Source organism: Musca autumnalis, unplaced genomic scaffold, assembly GCF_047663935.1.
Source record: "Musca autumnalis isolate F117 unplaced genomic scaffold, ASM4766393v1 scaffold_1, whole genome shotgun sequence".
Taxonomy (NCBI): Eukaryota; Metazoa; Arthropoda; class Insecta; order Diptera; family Muscidae; genus Musca; species Musca autumnalis.
This window is the reverse complement of record NW_027411644.1, coordinates 143,697,397-143,717,561: the sequence shown is the minus strand read 5'-3', so window position 1 is coordinate 143,717,561 and position 20,165 is coordinate 143,697,397.

The window sequence follows — 20,165 nt, the reverse complement described above, 5'->3', positions numbered from 1 at the left end:
GTTCCCCTGAAACCCATTATAGTCCTATAAATAAGTACGAATTTTCAAAACCTCCTCCCTACCTCCACTCTAAACACCTAATCTAATACTAATCTAATACCGAATTTCGAAATTCCAGTTCTACCCTTTACAAAATCACAAATTGTACATAATTCTATACCATATAGCAAATACCAAAAGGTACCAAATTTTGTTCCATTTAGCACTTTTCGTACACGATTTTCCGAAATGTACTTTCATATCTCAGCTCTATCCGTTCACCTAAACCCAATTTATTGATAATGTAGTTCCATTTAGCACTTTTCCATAAGTACGAATTTCCAAAACTACCTCAATGCTACACTCCAACAGTAATCTGTTCACGCAAATACAATTTTAGCGAATTCCGTACCATTTGGTACTGCTTCGTGCACATTAGTACGATTTTCCAAAGCTACCTCCATATCTCGATTCTATATTCCAACAGTAATCTTACTAAACTTACTACCATTTAGGACTTTTCGACCTTTGGTACACCTTTCTTACTCTTCATCAGTGACCCCCATTCCAAATTTCAGGATTCCGGCCTTATTCGTTAACCCATATCCAAATTGTACTATTTAGTACTTTTCGTATACTTTTAATTCGAATTTCCAAAAACCTTTCCATTTTACTCTCCATCAGGGACCTTCATTCCAAATTTCATGATTCCAGCTCTATTCGTTCACCCAAACCCAAATTGTACTTAATTTAATACCATTTATTATTTTTCGCACACTTATAGTTCGAATTCCAAAAACCTTTCATTTTTACTCTTCATAAATGATTCTCATTCCAAATTTCAGGATTCCAGCTCTATTCGTTCACCCAAATCCAAATTGTACTAAATTTAGTACCATTTAGTAATTTTCGTGCACTTATATTTCGAATTTCTAAATACCTTTCTTTGTTACTCTCCATCAGTGACCCTCATTACAAATTTCAGGATTCAAGCTCAATCCGTTCACTCAAATCCAAATTGTACTAAATTTAGTACCATTTAGATCTTTTCGTGCACTTATAGTTCGAATTTCAAAAAAGCTTTCTTTGTTACTCTCCAGCAGTGACCCTAATTCCAAATTTCAGGATTCCAGCTCTATCCGTTCACCCAAATCCAAATTGTACTAAATTTAGTACTTTTCTTACCCTTATAGTTCGAATTTAGTTAAACCTTTCATTGTTACTCTTCATCGGTGACCCTCATTCCAAATGTTTGTATTCCAGCTCTATCCGTTCACCCAAATCTAAATTGTACTATATTAAGTACCATTTAGTACTTTTCCTATACTTTTAATTTGAATTTCCAAAAACCTTTCTTTTTTACTCTCCATCAGTGACCTTAATTCCAAATTTCAGGATTCCAGCTCTATTCGTTCACCCAAACCCAAATTGTACTAAATTTAGTACCATTTATTACTTTTCGTACATTTATAGTTCGAATTTAAAAAACCTTTCTTTTTTACTCTCCATCAGTGACCTTAATTCCAAATTTCAGGATTCCAGCCCTATCCGTTCACCCAAATCCAAATTGTACTAAATTTAGTACCATTTAGTACTTTTCGTTCACTTATAGTTCGAATTTCTAAAAACCTTTCATTGTTACTCTTCATCATTGACCCTCATTCCAAATGTTTGTATTCCAGCTCTATCCGTTCACCCAATTCCAAATTGTACTAAATTTAGTAACATTTAGTACTTTTCGTGCACTTATAGTTCGAATTTCCAAAAACCTTTTTTGTTACTCTCCACAATTGACCCTAATTTCAAATTTCAGGATTCCAGCTCTATCCGTTCACACAAATCCAAATTGTACTAAATTTAGTGCCATTTAGTACTTTTTGTACCCTTGTAGTTCGAATTTCCAAAAACCCTTTGTTACATCTTTCTAGCTCTCCATCAGTTATCCTCATTCCAAATTTCAGAATTCTAGCTCTTACCGTTTGCCTAATACAAAGGGTACCATATTTAGTACATTTTAGTACTTTTCGTACACTTCTAGGTCGAATTTCCATAACCCCAGCCTTATCTCACCCCTACACACCAACAGCAACCTACACCCAAAATTTCAACTTTCTAGCATCAGCAGTTTCGTCTGGGCGCTGATGAATCAGTCAGTCAATCAGTCAGTCAGTCACTCACCTCACTACTCTTTTATATATATATAGATTACTATTATAATATCACAAGCCTTAATATAAGATTATTACATCTTGTGGCGTGTGAATGCAACCTTAATAAATAAATAAACAATGTCCTTATTAACAATTTTCCGCAATAATGCTTCTTATCCACATTTCGGTCCGAAACTGTGACAAAAAACTCGCGAAATGCAAACAAGTGAGCCAAGGTTATAGTCGGGTCGGGGCCGACTATGTGATACCCTACACCACTACCCCTGTTCAAAAGCTTTTCACTAATAAAATTCAAAATATTAAAATTGGGATAGCTTAGCGCCTTTGCTCTGAATGTCTTCATTAACACAGGTCAATTTTTTGAAACGCATTTAAGTGCATCAACAATACAACCCAAATAAAAAATGGAAAAGTGAGATGTATGCCAACCATCAATAGGCTTCTTTCTCTGTTAGACCCCCATCAACCCCCATCAACCTTCATCAACCCCCAAAATTTCGTGAGGATCCGATCAAAATTTCGTAGTGTGATTGCACAAAAATGGAAAAAGGGATGCATTACCGACTATTGCGATATCTCTGTTGTTTGACCACCTTTGACAACCTACTTCACATCGTTGTAAAGGTGATATTTTCTACTTTCCTTGCCAGGTTTTGCTTTCGATATACCTCCTACAGAAGGGAGATATTAACTTCGAAATAAAACGTTGGTCTTTTTTCCAAATATTTTTTTCACATTCCGACCCCTGAATAATATCCGACCATTATCATTATCCTCTGTGGGACCCCCAATAACACCCAAAATTTCGTGACGATCCAATTAAAATTGCGACCTGTAGCGTGATTTCCAATAAAGTGGAAAAATGAGATGTATTTCCGACTATTGCGATATCTCCGTTATTTGGATACCTACGCCAACCTGCTTTACATCATTGTAATGATGGGATTTTTTACTTTCATCGTCAGACTTTGCTTTTGGAAGGTCCCGAACCAAAGCTGTGATGTTCGTCATTATTATTAAAATCGCAAAAATGAAAAGTTGTGTTCTATTAGCGGCTATTGCGATATCATCGTTGTTTGACCACTTACGACAACCTACATAACATCGTTGCAAAGGCGATATTTTCTACTTTCATTAGCAGGTTTTGCTTTTGATATACCCCTTTTAGAAGCGGAGATATTCGCTTTGAAATAAAACGTTGACTTTTTCTCCAAAAAAGGTTTTTTGCCCATTCCGACCCCTGAATATTATCCGACCATCACCAAAATCAATGGGCTTCTTTCTCTGTAAGATCCCCATTAACCCTCAAATTTTCGTGACGATCCGATCAAAATTGCGACCTGTAGCGTGATTTCCAAAAAGTGAAAAAATGGGATGTATTACCGACTATTGCGATATATCCGTTATTTGGTCACCTTCGCCGACCTAGTTTACATCATTGTAAAGATGGGATCTTCTACTTTCATAGCCAGGCTTTGCTTTTGGAAAGTCCCCAACCAAAGCTGTGATATTCGTCATTATGTTTAAAATCGCAAAAATTAAAATTTGGGCTTTATTTGCGACTATTGTGATATCTTCGTTGTTTGATCACCTACGAGAACCTACTTTACATCATTAGAAAGGTAATATTTTCTACTTTTATTGTCAGGTTTTGCTTTTGGTATACCCCGTATAGAAGCTGAGATATTTGCTTTGGAAAATAACGTTGTCTTTTTATCCACATAAGTTTTTTGCCCATTCCGACCCCTAAATATTATCCGACCATCACCAAAATCAATAGGCTTCTTCCCCTCCGGGACCCCCATCAACATCCAAAATTTCGTGACGATCCGATCAAAATTGCGACCTGTAGCGTGATTACAAGGTTTAGATGGACAGACGGACGGACGGACGGACACACATAGCCAGATCGACTCAGCTCGTCGAGACATTCATTTTGGTATATATAAGTATGGGTCTACGACCATTATTTCGATGCGTTACAAACTTTTTGCCCAAAACCAACTTATAATACCCTCCCCACATAGTGGTGTAGGGTATAAAAAGCCGCTAAAAATGTGCACAATAATGCAGGTAAATACCATTATAGGTGTGATATTCCATTCATAAAGTGATATTTGATATATGCGGTTTGACGCGGTTTCGTCGCAAATCGAACTCGATTCGAAAATGCCCTTTTTGGACGTATGAACTTGCCGACACAAATATATCTGGATTAAAGCATAAAAGTGTTGCGGCGGAGGTACCTGAAGGAATGCATCGGCATATTCCATTTTGACAACTGAAACTTAAGCGAAAAACAATTGAACTTAACTTGAATTTTTGTAGACCCAAGGAGAGGACGAATAGGAACTGTTACGAAGTTAAACTAAATTTGGACAAAGTATTAGGAGATCCAAAGTTTGGACCAAATCGGTTGCTCCGTTTAGACAATCGCGAGTAGCATTTTAGTGAAAAAATTTGAATTTTTAATGTGGGAGGTACCCGAAAAAATGGAACAATATGATCCATCTTCAAACTTAAACGAACTTTGAACAAGATTGGGGTAATACTCCAGACTTAAAATAATAAAATGAGATGGAGACTTCAACCAAAACAAAACAAGCATTTAATTTTTTTCGCGTTACATCAACGATTTTTGGCCGCGGAATTTACAAAGAATGAAAAATTTTTAAATGTAACCCAACTTTTTTGCAAAATATAGTCATAAAATTACATAAAAAATTGTTTTGAATCAAAACTTCACGAAATCTACAAAGAGCACAATTATAAAGTTTGGTATCATAGTTTGGTTTTATCCAAACTAAGCTCATATTTGGCAGAAAACAATATTATTTGTTCATAAAAATAATTTTTACATGCATTCTTCAGTTGAAAATATTGGAAAAATCTTGGGGAGTACTTGTTTTATTTTTCTTGTATCTCCTAGCTCTATTTAAATTTTTATAAAAGGTTAGCTATTGAGGAACATTATCGGGTTATTGAGATTCTTAAACGGAAATAGAGTTCAAATAACCCATGTACAAATAACTTTGTACATATCTTTGGGTGAGGTTAGGGCACTGGGAAAATCAAACCATTAAAAATAAAGATTGCATATTATCAATTTCCCAGTGTCATAAGACACCATATGTTTTCAATGCAGCGCTCTTATGCGCTAGCGCAGACGGCAATTATTAATCTATTTTAAATATGTATGATGATTTCCGAGCCATCGTAAATCTATGTGTGTGAGCACTGATAAGAAAGAATGTCATAAAGTCCACACACGAAGATAACGATACGCTCAGTAGGTAGAAGGCACACAATGTAGGGACAAAACAACCCTCCTTGTGTGCTGGCTAAATAGATAAAAAAGATTGTATGTCTGCGTATAGGCTAAGATAGATTAGTTTAAGTATCTCTTAAGTTTAATTTTATTTTAATAAAATTAGAATTGAAGCCTCAACCGAATCGATAGGTTGTTTTTCTCTTCTCACATTTACATTTGGTCCATCGAGCCTTTGAACAGGTTTGAACTAACGACGAAAAGTAAAAAGAAAAAATAAAAAATTGAGTTTTCCCCCAACAGTGGTAAGAGACTCAAAGGAAAAAAATTAAAATAAAAAATATTAAAATCAACTCCTCCATAGAAAAGAAGGGAATTGCTGAAGTAAAGAAAATACCCAATGAGGCATACATAGAAAAAGACCCAGAGAGGCAACAATTTCAAAAGACCCAATGAGGCAAAATTAGAAAAAGCCGCGAAGGCAAACATTAAAAAAAAAATACATAAAAATTTGAAAAGAGGACACATAGTCCCACCTATGAAAAAAAAATAAAACAATATAAAACAAAAAATAACTTGGAAAAGAGGACATATAGTCCCACTAAAAATTACCTTTTGAAAAGAGGACTATAAGAGTCCCAAACAAACAAAAAAAAAGTGGAAAAAAGGAAAAAGCCCCAAAATAAAAATATATAAAGTACAAAACAAGAACTCAACCATGGAGACACAAATTAACACAATGTTGGAGATGATGCGGCTTAGCATGGATGCATTTTTTGAACGACAGAGAATAATGATGGAGCAAAGGCAGGGACAAATGGAACTATTGCTGCAATTATATACAAGAAATAAAGCGGTTGATAGTTCCCAGGAATCGTCCCAGCCGGCAAGTCCTCAGAATGAGGAAGAAATTACTGAAGAAGGTGATCTCTACGTAAACAAGGATGTTAGAGATAACACTGGTAGCGGTGATGAAGGAAAAGAATATGAGGAAGATCTTGTACATAACAAAACTACCTCAGAAGATGAGAAGGAAGAAGTTAATGCCGATGATAAAGAAGAAACGTTCGAAATAGAAACTGGCGATTCTAGCCCGGGACTTATAAAAGAAGAACGAGATTTCGACAATAGCGAAATTATTGATAACCCGCATATATCATCATCCAACAACGACGTATCTGAGAAAGCAACAACAAAACAAATTAGCTCAAAGCGTGACAGGGCCGAACGAATGATTTGCGATAATAAGGAAGGTGTGGTGAGACAAATTCTACAAATATTACGTCTGAAGATAGAGAAGTTGCAAGCCAAGCCAAACAACATGCCACCATCGAAGGAAGTTCTGCTAAGCCGGAGGAAGAGGTCGAAGAAAAACATGCTGATGACGTGGGGAATGAAGCCGGCGGACAAAGGTGGAGGAACTGGCAAGAGATATAGGTTAGAGAGATGGCTGATGTCATTCGTTGGGACCGTAACCTAGACGGTGATGCGAATGCGGCGATGCACACATTGTTATACCCTACACCACTATGTGGGGAGGGTATTATAAGTTGGTTTTGGCCAAAAAGTTTGTAACGCATCGAAATAATGGTCGTAGACCCATACTTATATATACCAAAATGAATGTCTCGACGAGCTGAGTCGATCTGGCTATGTGTGTCCGTCCGTCAGTCCGTCCGTCCGTCTGTCCGTCTGTCCATCTAAACCTTGTAATCACGCTACAGGTCCCAATTTTGATCGGATCGTCACGAAATTTTGGATGTTGATGGGGGTCCCGGAGGGGAAGAAGCCTATTGATTTTGGTGATGGTCGGATAATATTTAGGGGTCGGAATGGGCAAAAAACTTATGTGGATAAAAAGACAACGTTTTTTTCCAAAGCGAATATCTCAGCTTCTATACGGGGTATACCAAAAGCAAAACCTGACAATAAAAGTAGAAAATATCGCCTTTCTAACGATGTAAAGTAGGTTCTCGTTGGTGATCAAACAACGAAGATATCACAATAGTCGTAAATAAAACCCAAATTTTCATTTTTGCGATTTTAATTATAATGACGAATATCACAGCTTGGGTTGGGGATCTTCCAAAAACAAAGTCTGACTATGAAAGTAGAAAATCCCATCTTTACAGTGATACAAAGTAGGTTGTCGTAAGTGGCCACATAACGGAGATAGATAGTCTGCAATACATCCCATTTTTTCATTTTTTTGTAATCACGCTACAGGTCGCAATTTTGATCGGATCGTCACGAAATTTTGAGGGTTAATGGGGGTCACACAGATGAAGAAGCCTATTGATTTTGATGATGGTCGGATAATATTTAGGGGTCGTAATGGGCAAAAAACTTATTTGGAGAAAAAGACAACGTTTTTTTCCTAAGCGAACATCTCAGCTTCAGTATGGGGTATACCAAAAGCAGAACCTAGCCATGAAAATAGAAAATATCGCCTTTCTAATGATGTAAAGTAGGTTCTCGTAGGTGATCAAACAACGAATATATCGCAATAGCCGCTAATAGAACCCAACTTTTTATTTTTTTAATAATAATGACGAATATCACAGCTTCAGTTGGGGATCTTCCAAAAACAAAGTCTGACTATGAAAGTAGAAAATCCCATCTTTACAGTGAGAAAATTTGGAGAAAAAGTCAACGTTTTATTTCAAAGCGAATATCTCCGCTTCTAAAAGGGGTATATCAAAAGCAAGCTAATGAAAGTAGAAAATATCACCTTTGCAACGATATTACGTAGGTTGTCGTAGGTGGCCAAACAACGAAGACATCGCAAAAGCCGCTAATAGAACACAACTTTTCATTTTTGCGATTTTAATAATAATGACGAATATCACAGCTTTGGTTCGGGACCTTCCAAAAGCAAAGTCTGACAATGAAAGTAAAAAATCTCATCATTACAACGATGTAAAGCAGGTTGACGTAGGTATCCAAATAACGGATATATCGCAATAGTCGGTAATACATCCCATTTTTCCACTTTTTTGGAAATCACGCTACAGGTCGCAATTTTAATTGGATCGTCACGAAATTTTTGGTGTTATTGGGGGTCCCACAGAGGAAAAAACCTTTTGATTTTTGATAATGGTCGGATATTATTCAGGGGTCGGAATGTGAAAAAAAAATATTTGAAAAAAAGACCAACGTTTTATTTCAAAGTTAATATCTCCCTTCTGTAGGAGGTATATCGAAAGCAAAACCTGGCAAGGAAAGTAGAAAATATCAACTTTACAACGATGTGAAGTAGGTTGTTATAGGTGGTCAAACAACAGAGATATCGCAATAGTCGGTAATGCATCCCTTTTTCCATTTTTGTGCAATCACACTACGAAATTTTGATCGGATCCTCACGAAATTTTGGGGGTTGATGGGGGTCTAACAGAGAAAAAAGCCTATTGATGGTTGGCATACATCCCACTTTTCCATTTTTTATTTGGTTTGTACTGTCGATGCACTTAAATGCATTTCAACAAAGTTGACCTGTGTTAATGAAGACATTCAGAGCAAAGGCGCTAAGCTATCCCAATTTTAATATTTTGAATTTTATTAGTCAAAAGCTTATGAACAGGGGTAGTGGTGTAGGGTATCACATAGTCGGCTCCGACCCGACTATAGCCTTGGCTCACTTGTTTTTATATAATTATGTATTTTTAAATCATCAAATATGACAATTATTTCAATTTTGTATTCTCATAGCTAATAAGTACACATAACACAGTCCACTTCACAATCGTATTTTTGCCGCCCGGGAGAATGTACAAATAACTTTGTACATATCTTTGGGTGAGGTTAGGGCACTGGGAAAATCAAACCATTAAAAATAAAGATTGCATATTATCAATTTCCCAGTGTCATAAGACACCATATGTTTTCAATGCAGCGCTCTTATGCGCTAGCGCAGACGGCAATTATTAATCTATTTTAAATATGTATGATGATTTCCGAGCCATCGTAAATCTATGTGTGTGAGCACTGATAAGAAAGAATGTCATAAAGTCCACACACGAAGATAACGATACGCTCAGTAGGTAGAAGGCACACAATGTAGGGACAAAACAACCCTCCTTGTGTGCTGGCTAAATAGATAAAAAAGATTGTATGTCTGCGTATAGGCTAAGATAGATTAGTTTAAGTAGCTCTTAAGTTTCATTTTGTTTTAATAAAATTAGAATTGAAGCCTCAACCGAATCGAAAGGTTGTCTTTTCTATTCTCGCTTTTACAACCCATTTTAATTTATATGAATTTTTAAAATATGCGTAAATCGAAATTATCAATATCAATGTGTCCGCATCTGATTTGCATGTGCAGCAAGACCCTACCATTCAATTTTTATATCTTTTTCGCAATTTAATTTGCAAGCCCAAAAACATTTAATTTGTATAATATACAATTACAATTAGCGGGTTATAGAAAGGTAAACCTTGGGTTCAGCTATATTAAATTTTCAAAAATATTGCCCATATACCCTCGCTAGCATAAATACTGAGGATATAAAAGTAGATATTGTGAAAAAAGCTATATTACGCTGCAAAGTTAGCTGTTCTTTTGAACGGACAGTGACAAAATTCACTACCGTATATTTATATTTACATATAACTTTAATGCGCATCATGAGATGTGGCATTCGGCCCTCGGAAACGACCGGAGGGGTACAGCGCGGGCTGAGCAGATTGATAGCTCTACGTTTTGCACGGTCAATGAGGACGCACCTTTTGATACAATCAGGTACTCCACGCTGTTTGAGGACATTGAGCAGACAACCCTCCGGCCAAGCTTGAAACGTTGGATAGTCAATTATATGTGTCGACGCCAGTCGTACGTGGAATTCAGGAACAAGAAGTCCAAACCACAAGGTGGGGTGATATCTCCGGAACTGTTTAACCTCTACCTCTCCTGTATTCCGCCCCCTCCATACGGGATCGAAATCGTAACATATGCGGGTGATTGCACGATCCTGGCGTCAGGTACCTTCCCTGATGACATCTGTGAGAGACTGAACAGCTATTTAACCGATCTTACCACCTTTTTTCACTCGAGGAATATGCAGATTTCCGCCACAAAATCTACAGCCACTCTGTTCACCACATTGACAGCGCAGTTTGGTCGAGAGTTGAATGTCATGGTCGACGGTAGCAGAATTCCGACCACAAACTGGGACATAAGTAGGATTCAATAAAAAAAAAACATTTCAATAGCCACTACTCCTAGAAATATCTCTTTTTTGTAAAGAGAAATAAGATTAGAAATATATCAGATTTTAATTACCAAATTCGGAAGGAGCTTATAGCGAAACATTAAAACATTAAAAATTTAAGGTGACTAGGTAGCGCGTTGAATAAACGACAAACTCTAACTAGGAATGATCTGTCCATATGGAGGACCAAACGAGATATATTCAAATTTGTATTTCTAGAAGAGCGAGAAAATTTAAAAGTGTATGCCAAGAACAAAGAACTTTGAGACTTGCAGACTTTATAAAAGATTAATTGACATATAAGGTCTATGAACTTATGAAAGGAGCAGCCCAAGAAACGAAATGTGAGAGAAAGGACCAACTGAATACACGTATCTAACGGCACTGTTAAATACCATCTGAACTCTCCTTATATCCTGCATGTCAGCCGCAGAGTACACTTCCAGATAATAGATAATATTAGGTAGAACAAGTGCATGAACCATTTTTTTCTTCACATGCTGCGGAAGAGTAATATCGCAGTTGTAGAGCCTTCGCAACGTAATATTCGTGACAAAATTGGTACCAATTTAAAGCTCACAAAATCTTCTTAATCTTCTTCAATATTGGTAACTTCTGTTGAAATGACCCCAACCAAAGCTGAGATATTCATTATAACAATTAAAATCTAAACAAGTGAGAACGGCCTAAAGTTCGGACGGGCCGAACTTTTTATACCCTCCACCACCACTGCATTAAAGTAAATATGAACTATTAGTAATTTTTCGCTGAATATTACCGGACCAAAAACAAAATTAATACGATTATTTCCCGCTGGGATCCCCATCAAACCCCAAAATTTGGTGACGATCCGATCAAAATTGCGACCAGTAGCGTGATTACATGGTTTAGATGGATAAACGGATACACATAGCCAAATCGATTCTGCTCGATCGAGACAATGATGCAAAGTAAGTTTACATATGTGGTCAAAAAACAATACAATACTCGCCAATCGAACCTAATTTTTCAGTTTTGGGCTTTAAATTGTAATGACGATTATCACAACTCTGGTTGGAGGCCTTCCAAAAATAAAGCATGACAATGAATGTAGAACATCTCACCTTTACAATGAAGCAAAGTAGTTTGGCGTAGGTTGTCAAACAACGGAGATATCACATTAATCGCTAAAATATCAAATTTTTATACCCTACACCACAATATGGAAAGGGTATTATAATTTTGTTTTTCCGAAAATGCATGTAACACCGCGAAATATTCGTCGCAGGCTCCCGTGTGCTATACCAAAATTCATATCTCGGCGATATAAAGCGGTTTTGAGATGCGAGTCCGTCCGTCCGTCCATTAAAATTTTGTAATCAAACTACAAGCCGCAATTATGGCCCAATTGTCACGAAATTTTTTATGGAGGTCGGTTTCTGAAATGGACCAAAACTTTTGTGTGAGAATTGCTAAAATTTTTAATGTAATGACTATATCTTTAATGCTGGATGACATGTTTCCCCCACGTAAGTTATATTTATAAGAGGAACTCTCGAACTTTCCATTGATACGAATTATGATATACGTGGTCAGATAACAGCCTATTTTATACAGGGATGTCACAATTTCAATTGTGCAGTGTAATCATAATCAAGCTAGATATCGCAATACTGACAAATGTTTGCACGATATGATAGTATTTAGCGTGTGAAATTATCTATATTTTTGTGGGAAAATATTAAAATTTAGTTTTTGTTCCATTCTGGGAGGCTTCATTCTGCTTTAAGTTTGGTATTGAAGCAAAATTCAATACTTAGGTTAATTTAGTTTATACAAAATTCATTTGTTAATGTTTCTATGTTCCATCTTTAGCTTACGCCAAATATGTTAAATTACTATTACAATATCACAAGCCTTAATATAAGATTATTAAATCTTGTGGCGTGTGAATACAACCTTAATAAATAAATAAACAATGTCCTGTATTAACAATTTTCCGCAATAATGCTTTTTATCCACATTTCGGTCCGAAACTGTGACAAAAAACTCGCGAAATGCAAAAAAGTCGCTAAAAATGTGCACAATAATGCAGGTAAAATACCATTATAGGTGTGATATTCCATTCATAATGTGATATTAGATATATACGGTTTGACGCGGTTTCGTCGCAAATCGAACTCGATTCGAAAATGCCCTTTTTGGACGTATGAACTTGCCGACACAAATATATCTGGATTAAAGCATAAAAGTGTTGCGGCGGAGGTACCTGAAGGAATGCATCGGCATATTCCATTTTGACAACTGAAACTTAAGCGAAAAACAATTGAACTTAACTTGAATTTTTGTAGACCCAAGGAGAGGACGAATAGGAACTGTTACGAAGTTAAACTAAATTTGGACAAAATATTAGGAGATCCAAAGTTTGGACCAAATCGGTTGCTCCGTTTAGACAATCGCGAGCAGCATTTTAGTGACAAAATTTGAATTTTTAATGTGGGAGGTACCCGAAAAAATGGAACAATATGATCCATCTTCAATCTTAAACGAACTTTGAACAACATTGGGGTAATACTCCAGACTTAAAACAATCAAATGAGATGGAGACTTCAACCAAAACAAAACAAACATTTAATTTTTTTCGCGTTACATCAACGATTTTTGTACCTTCCCTGATGACATATGTGAGAGACTGAACACCTATTTAACCGATCTTACCACCTTTTTTCACTCGAGGAATATGCAGATTTCCGCCACAAAATCTACAGCCACTCTGTTCACCACATTGACAGCGCAATTTGGTCGAGAGTTGAATGTCATGGTCGACGGTAGCAGAATTCCGACCACAAACTGCCCCAAAATTTTAAGGGTCACATTCGACACTACATTCAAGTCATGCGCACACGCCACAGCTATCTGCGATAAACTGAAAAGCAGGAACAAGGCCCTCAAGTCCCTAGCCGGCAGCACTTGGGGTGCAGATAAAGAAGCCTTGTTGACCACATATAACGCAATAGGTCGGTCTGTGGTAAGCTATGCGGCTCCAGTTTGGTCCCCCAGATTATGGGATACGAATTGGAAAAAGATTCAAACCTGTCAGAATGCCGCCCTGAGAACAGCAACAGGGTGCCTCCTCAAGTCTTCAGTGGACCATCTACATGAGGAGGCAAAGATTCTTCCAGTAAAAAAACACAATGAGATGCTTTCGTTGCAGTACTTGCTTGGGTGTTACCGCTCGAACGGTGTTACCAATCACCATCTGCTGGCTAGGCCCGACACATTCAGGCATATCAGGAACGATATTCATGTTCAAGAGAGGGATGTCCAACAATATAGGAGGGAACCCCTAGATCAACAGGCATATCAAGCAGGTTTAAATAGTATTCACACGGATGGAGTTACTAAGGCCATAAGCAAATATAGTGTGAATAAAGATCTAGGAGTACATCCCTCATCTATCGCAGCTGAGGAGCGTCAGCTGCCATGACAAACCAGAGTAGTTTTGGCTCAACTACGCTCAGGATATTGCAGTCGCCTAAGTTTTTATTGGGCGGAAATTGATCGCGCCGTGCAAGACATCTGCCCAGTATGCGGCATGGGCCCGCACGACACAAAGCACCTTTTCAACTGCCCCGTCAAACCTACTCATCTAACTCCAGTGGATCTGTGGCTACATCCCATCCAAGCAGCCATTTTCCTGGAACTGGAGATAGTCCCAGAGCCAGATTGAACAGAAGGACGAACATACAAACATAATAATAAACACTGTTACAACAACAACAACCGTATATTTATATGGGGGATTTGTTTTTTTTACAATTATAAATAAAGTAATCTTATAAATAAATATTTTACATTTTGAAAAAAAAAACTCTGGCGCTAAGTGGGTTAGTCGAGTGTGAAATGTTTACCGAAGACTGAAATTTCAGATATTTCAATGTGATAATGAGACTAAGACCTTGAAAATACCGAATATCGGGCGGCACTGTTATATAAAACCTGTACAAATAGCATTTACCCCATGTTATTAACAGCATTAAAAAGAATCGGTTTAGTCAATGGAATGTGCGAGAGAAAAACGTTTAACTAGAGACTGATTGTGAACCGAAGAGCATATATAGAGACCGAAGTGCATATATCAACTTATTGTGACGCCTTAAATTACTCTTAGGAAAACCACCAATTATACTGATAATTTTTTTATACCACATCACTATGTGGGGAGTGTATTATAAGTTGGTTTTGTCCAAAAAGTTTGTAACACATCAAAATAATAACACTGTGATACAAAAGTTGACAAACAATTTTTGCAGGGGTTCTGATGCATAAATTCGGTTTTGTGGAAGTTCATGGAAAACGAAAATACCTTTGGTTTCTTTGGGTCACTTCGTTTTTAGATTTTATAACAGAAATTGTAGCGAAAAACGGGGTTTCTTGGATTTTCAACTTTAAACGGGCATATCTTATTTTTTTTTTCCACAACGGATTTCTACAGCATATTTTTCCCTTGAAAGGACAGAATATTGTCTTTCGAACAAGCCACAGATTTTCAAAAACGGTTAACAAAACGCTTTTACAGCTACATAATATTTTTCTACAAAAAAATTCAGACACTAGAGTAAGATGTGCTCTTTTAGATAAAAAAAAATCTACTAAAAACCGTTGGCAGTTTTCTTGGAAAAAAAAAATCATGAAAAATTGCCTTTTTGGGCTTTACAGGTGGGGGTCATCCTTAAATGCAGCACGATTTAATTCCAATCTAACACGTGTCTACGTGGGCAGTTCGGAAACTTCTTAGCCTAGCACAAAAAGCGCGGTATAAACAGAAAAAAGTTAAGTGTTTTGGAAACTTCCATCTCTGTTATGAACACATGTTAAATTTTGTTTCGATCTGACAACTCCTTCATATAGAAACAGGTGTTCAAAAAAGACGCATCCGACATTTTTTTACAATGGAAAAATTAGAAATGCGTGCTGTCATTAAATATTTACATAAAAAAGGTTTATCGGGACAAGAAATTCATAATGATATGGTGAATGTGTTAGGTGAAAGTGCTCCTTCATATGCAACAGTAAAAAATTGGGTTGCTGAATTTAAACGTGGTCGTACAAGCATTGAAGATGAACCACGTAGTGGACGTCCAAAAACAGCAACAACAACAGAAATTGTAGCCAAAGTGCATGATATGGTATTAAATGATCGACGAATAAAAGTGCGTGAAATTGCTAATATCATGGGCATCTCAAATGATCGAGTCCATTTAATTTTGCATGAAGAACTACAGATGAAAAAGCTTTCTGCAAGATGGGTGCCGCATTTGTTAAAAGTCGATCAAAAACGCATAAGAATGAACATTTCTCAAGCTTGTTTGGATCGTTTTAAGCGAAATAAAATGGATTTTAAGCGTCGTTTCATAACTGTTGATGAGACATGGATCCACCACCAGAGACAAAAGAACAATCCAAACAATGGACTGAAGCTGGAGGAAGTGCCCCAAAGAAGGCAAAAACAATTCAATCGGCTGGTAAGGTTATGGCAACGGTTTTTTGGGACGTCAAAGGTATTTTATTGATTGAGGTATTTTATTGATTGACTATCTGCAAAAGGGTAAAACAATAAATTCAGAGTACTATTGCAACCTTTTGGATCAATTAAATGTACAAATTCGAGAAAAACGTCCTGGCTTACAACACAAAAAAATAATTTTTCATCAAGACAACGCACCAGCGCATAAGAGTGTTTTAACAATGGCTAAAATCAACGAATTAAAGTACGAGTTGCTTGACCACTCACCTTATTCTCCTGATTTAGCTCCAAGTGACTTTTACTTGTTCCCAAATCTAAAAAAATTCCTTGCTGGCAAGCGTTTTACCTCAAATGAAGATGCAATTACAGTTGTAAACCACTATTTTGAAGACCTTGAGGAAAACTATTTTAATCAAGGGATAGAATTGCTAGAAAAGCGTTGGACTATGTGTGTTGAAGTTTCAGGAGATAATATTGAAAAATAAAAATATTTTTGAAAAACTAACTATTCTCTTTCATTGATAGGCTAAGAAGTTTCCGAACCGCCCTCGTATTTGCCTTACTTGTTTGTTTAATGGATAGAGATATGGACCCTGCGCGTGTGAAGTATACGACCGCAATTCAATTTACATAGGTAAAGACCCTGAAAGTCAAATAATATTTTATGACACACAAATAAAATCAAAATAAAATATATAAAATATGGACGTGGTTGGGTATAAATCCATCATTGTATCAAATTAAATAATTTGATTTTTTTGCACACATTAAGTTTTTTTAATATTTTATTGAAGTTTTTTTATCATCTTTTCCTTCTCCATTTATTACCTTAGTATAAACTATGTATGTACATATGTATGTGTTGCATTAAATGTTTAATTATAGAAGTAGGGTTTTAAACCTTCTCTTTATGTACAAATTTTTATGTAAGCCAGATATGAATTTAGTAAAATAATAATAAAAAATAAGTTTTAAAAATAGGGCGGAGGGCCTCTCCCCGTTTCCAACGAAATTCGAAGAGATATGTAACCTATTTCACCAGTAATTTGAATTACTTAAATTCGAAAGGGGTTCAATGTTTGTTGCTGTATATAATGTTTGGGAGAAAGTTCTTTATATACTCATACTCTGTTGGGGTGAAATTGGATAAATTAGGTATATTCTAAGGTTGTTTGGACTAATCATCGTGAGCTTAAGTTTTTTTTTAATATCACAATGATACCACATTGATCTGATCGACAGTTATGGAAACTGGTATACATGAGAAGGTTTTCTCAAAAACACACGTTAACACGATACATTTGTATGTATTTAAATTTTTGGTTTATCTACATAATAATTGTATTAATTGTAACGGCCACCTGATGTTAGGTTGAATCCGTATTCTTCAATAATATCGACTCCGAAGCCATTTGAAAACATCCATTATATTTTTAAGTGCAAGGTAAATGACGTGACTCATGATTCCCCATGAAATACAATAATTCTGACAGCATAATCAAGTCGTTCCTCCAGCGTACTTCCTATAAAATTTTCCAAAAGTACTACGCAGAAAATGATAACATTAATTGAATACGTATTTTCGTCTTCCATGGACTCCCACGAAACTAAATACATATATGCAAAAGAACCCCTGCAAAAAAATTTTGTCAACTTTTGTAGCACAATGTAATAGGACAATGAAAAGAACAATTTTATATTTTAAAAGTAAAAACAAATGATAGGTTCTAATATTCTTAATAAACTGAAGACAAATTTTCTACAAAAGTTTTTCTTCAACTTGAAATAATTTTCTCCGATTGCTTGATTTCAATTGATTTCAATTGTTGTAGAATAGCTTGACCTTCAACACCCATATGCCAATAAGTTATGTTATTGTATTATATCGTTTTTGATATGTTGCCTTAGTAAATGTATCAGCCAGTTGATCCTTAGTATTAATTGATTTCAGCTCTATTTTACCAGCAGCAACATTATCTCTTACGAAATGGTGCTTTATATCGATATGTTTGGCTCGCTTAATTTCTTTATTCGATGCTATACCAATACAACCACGTTGTCTTCAAATATTGTTAATGGTTGGTCCTGTCTATTAGCATCAAGATCTTCCAAAAAACCTTTCGACCATGTAGCTTCTGTGGCTGCCAAGCTTAGTGCAATGTACACCGCTTAGCTGGATGATATTGCAACAGTCTGCTGCTTTTTACTACATCATGACATTGTGCAGCCAACAACTTTAAAGACGTAACCGCTTACAGATTTTCTATCAGTTACATCTGAAGCCCAGTAAGCATCCACGAATCCAATTATTACACTGTGCAACAAAATGGAGCTCAAAGTCTGGGGGGTGGAAAATTCCTTTTGGGGATGAAAGCTCTTTGTGAGTATATACAGAACCCAGAAGGACAGATCCGCCGTGAGTCGAACTTTTGAGATATGGCGTGATGAATATTTTGCTGGAGACCCTATAAGCCCTCAGATATTAGCGTTATATCTTTGTCCGCTGTTGTTTTAGCTTATTTTTGAGATCTCATTTCTTCAGCCAAATCAAATGAGGATTTTTTTCGTAGAGCATTTTGACCTTCTATCTCGATTCCTTCAATGTGCTTTTCGTCCTTTATTTTAAGAGCCGCTATAAAAGTACCACAAGATGACGTTTTCAGCTTCGAAATGTTCTGCAAAAATGTCGCTCAGAAAATTTTATGTACGGCTCTCATTGACAACTAATCGATTTTGTCGCGTTTTCATAGTAATTTTTTACATTTACCCCTGTTTGCTCAGAAAAAAACTGTGTTTTGTGATTTTGTATGTTCTGTAACGAATATTCAAAAAACAAATATAGTCTTTTTCTGAACAAAAACAGGTTAAATGCACAAAACGACCACGAAAACGCGACAAAATCGATTTGTTGTCAATGAGAGCCGTACCTCAAATTTTCTGGCCGACATTTTTGCAGAACATTTCGAAGCTGAAAAACGTCATCTTGTGGTACTTTTATAGCGGCTCTTAAAATAAAGGACGAAAAGGACATTGAAGGAATCGAGATAGAAGGTCAAAATGCTCTACGAAAATAATCCTCATTTGATTTGGCTGAAGAAATGAGATCTCAAAAATAAGCTAAAACAACAGCGGACAAAGATATAACGCTAATATCTGAGGGCTTATAGGGTCTCCAGCAAATATTCATCACGCCATATCTCAAAAGTTCGACTCACGGCGGATCTGTCCTTCTGGGTGCTGTATATACTCATCAAGAGCTTTCATCCCTAAAAGGAATTTTCCACCCCCCAAAATTTCGGTTCACAGTGTTATCTTATCATTAGGTTTTAGTTAGTTTATATGATATCGTTCCCCTGAGGTACCTTAAAATTCGTTTCAAGTGCTGCCAGTGTAATTTAGTCGGATTTTCTTGATAACGTGCCAAATATCCAAGAGAAAACATATATCTTCACGATATGTCAGAAACAGTTTTCGTCAAATTTCACATCTCTTGAAATTATTATCTTCCTTTTCATAGTGTCCCATAGTCTATAGCCGTTTGGAGCATAGCCACCATCACAGTTTTGATACTTCTGGTGTTAAGCTTTTTCTACGGGATTTTGGTACCCAGCTGTATACCTTGCATCATTTAATTGTTCCACAAACATCCCATAAGGGACAAGGGAGACTTCTCTCATATCAATGAGTGCACCCCGATTCATATTAGCTCAATGATATGGGACCTACAGTTTATCGCCGAGTCCGAACGGCGTGTCTAAGACACCACTTTTGTAGAGAAGTTTTACATGGCTGAAATACTCAGGAAATGTCGCCAACATTACTGAGGGGTATTTTGCCACCGTTGAAAAGTCTTTTGATGTTGCCTGGCTGGGAATCGAACCCACGACCTTATGTGTGCAATGCGGGTGTGCATACCATTGCACCACGGTGCCTTGCATCTAAAAACCTAAATTTTATCAAATTTCGGTTTTTCGCCAAACCACATTTTCAAATTCATTAAACTTCTAGTTGGACAACGATTAATAATTTAAATG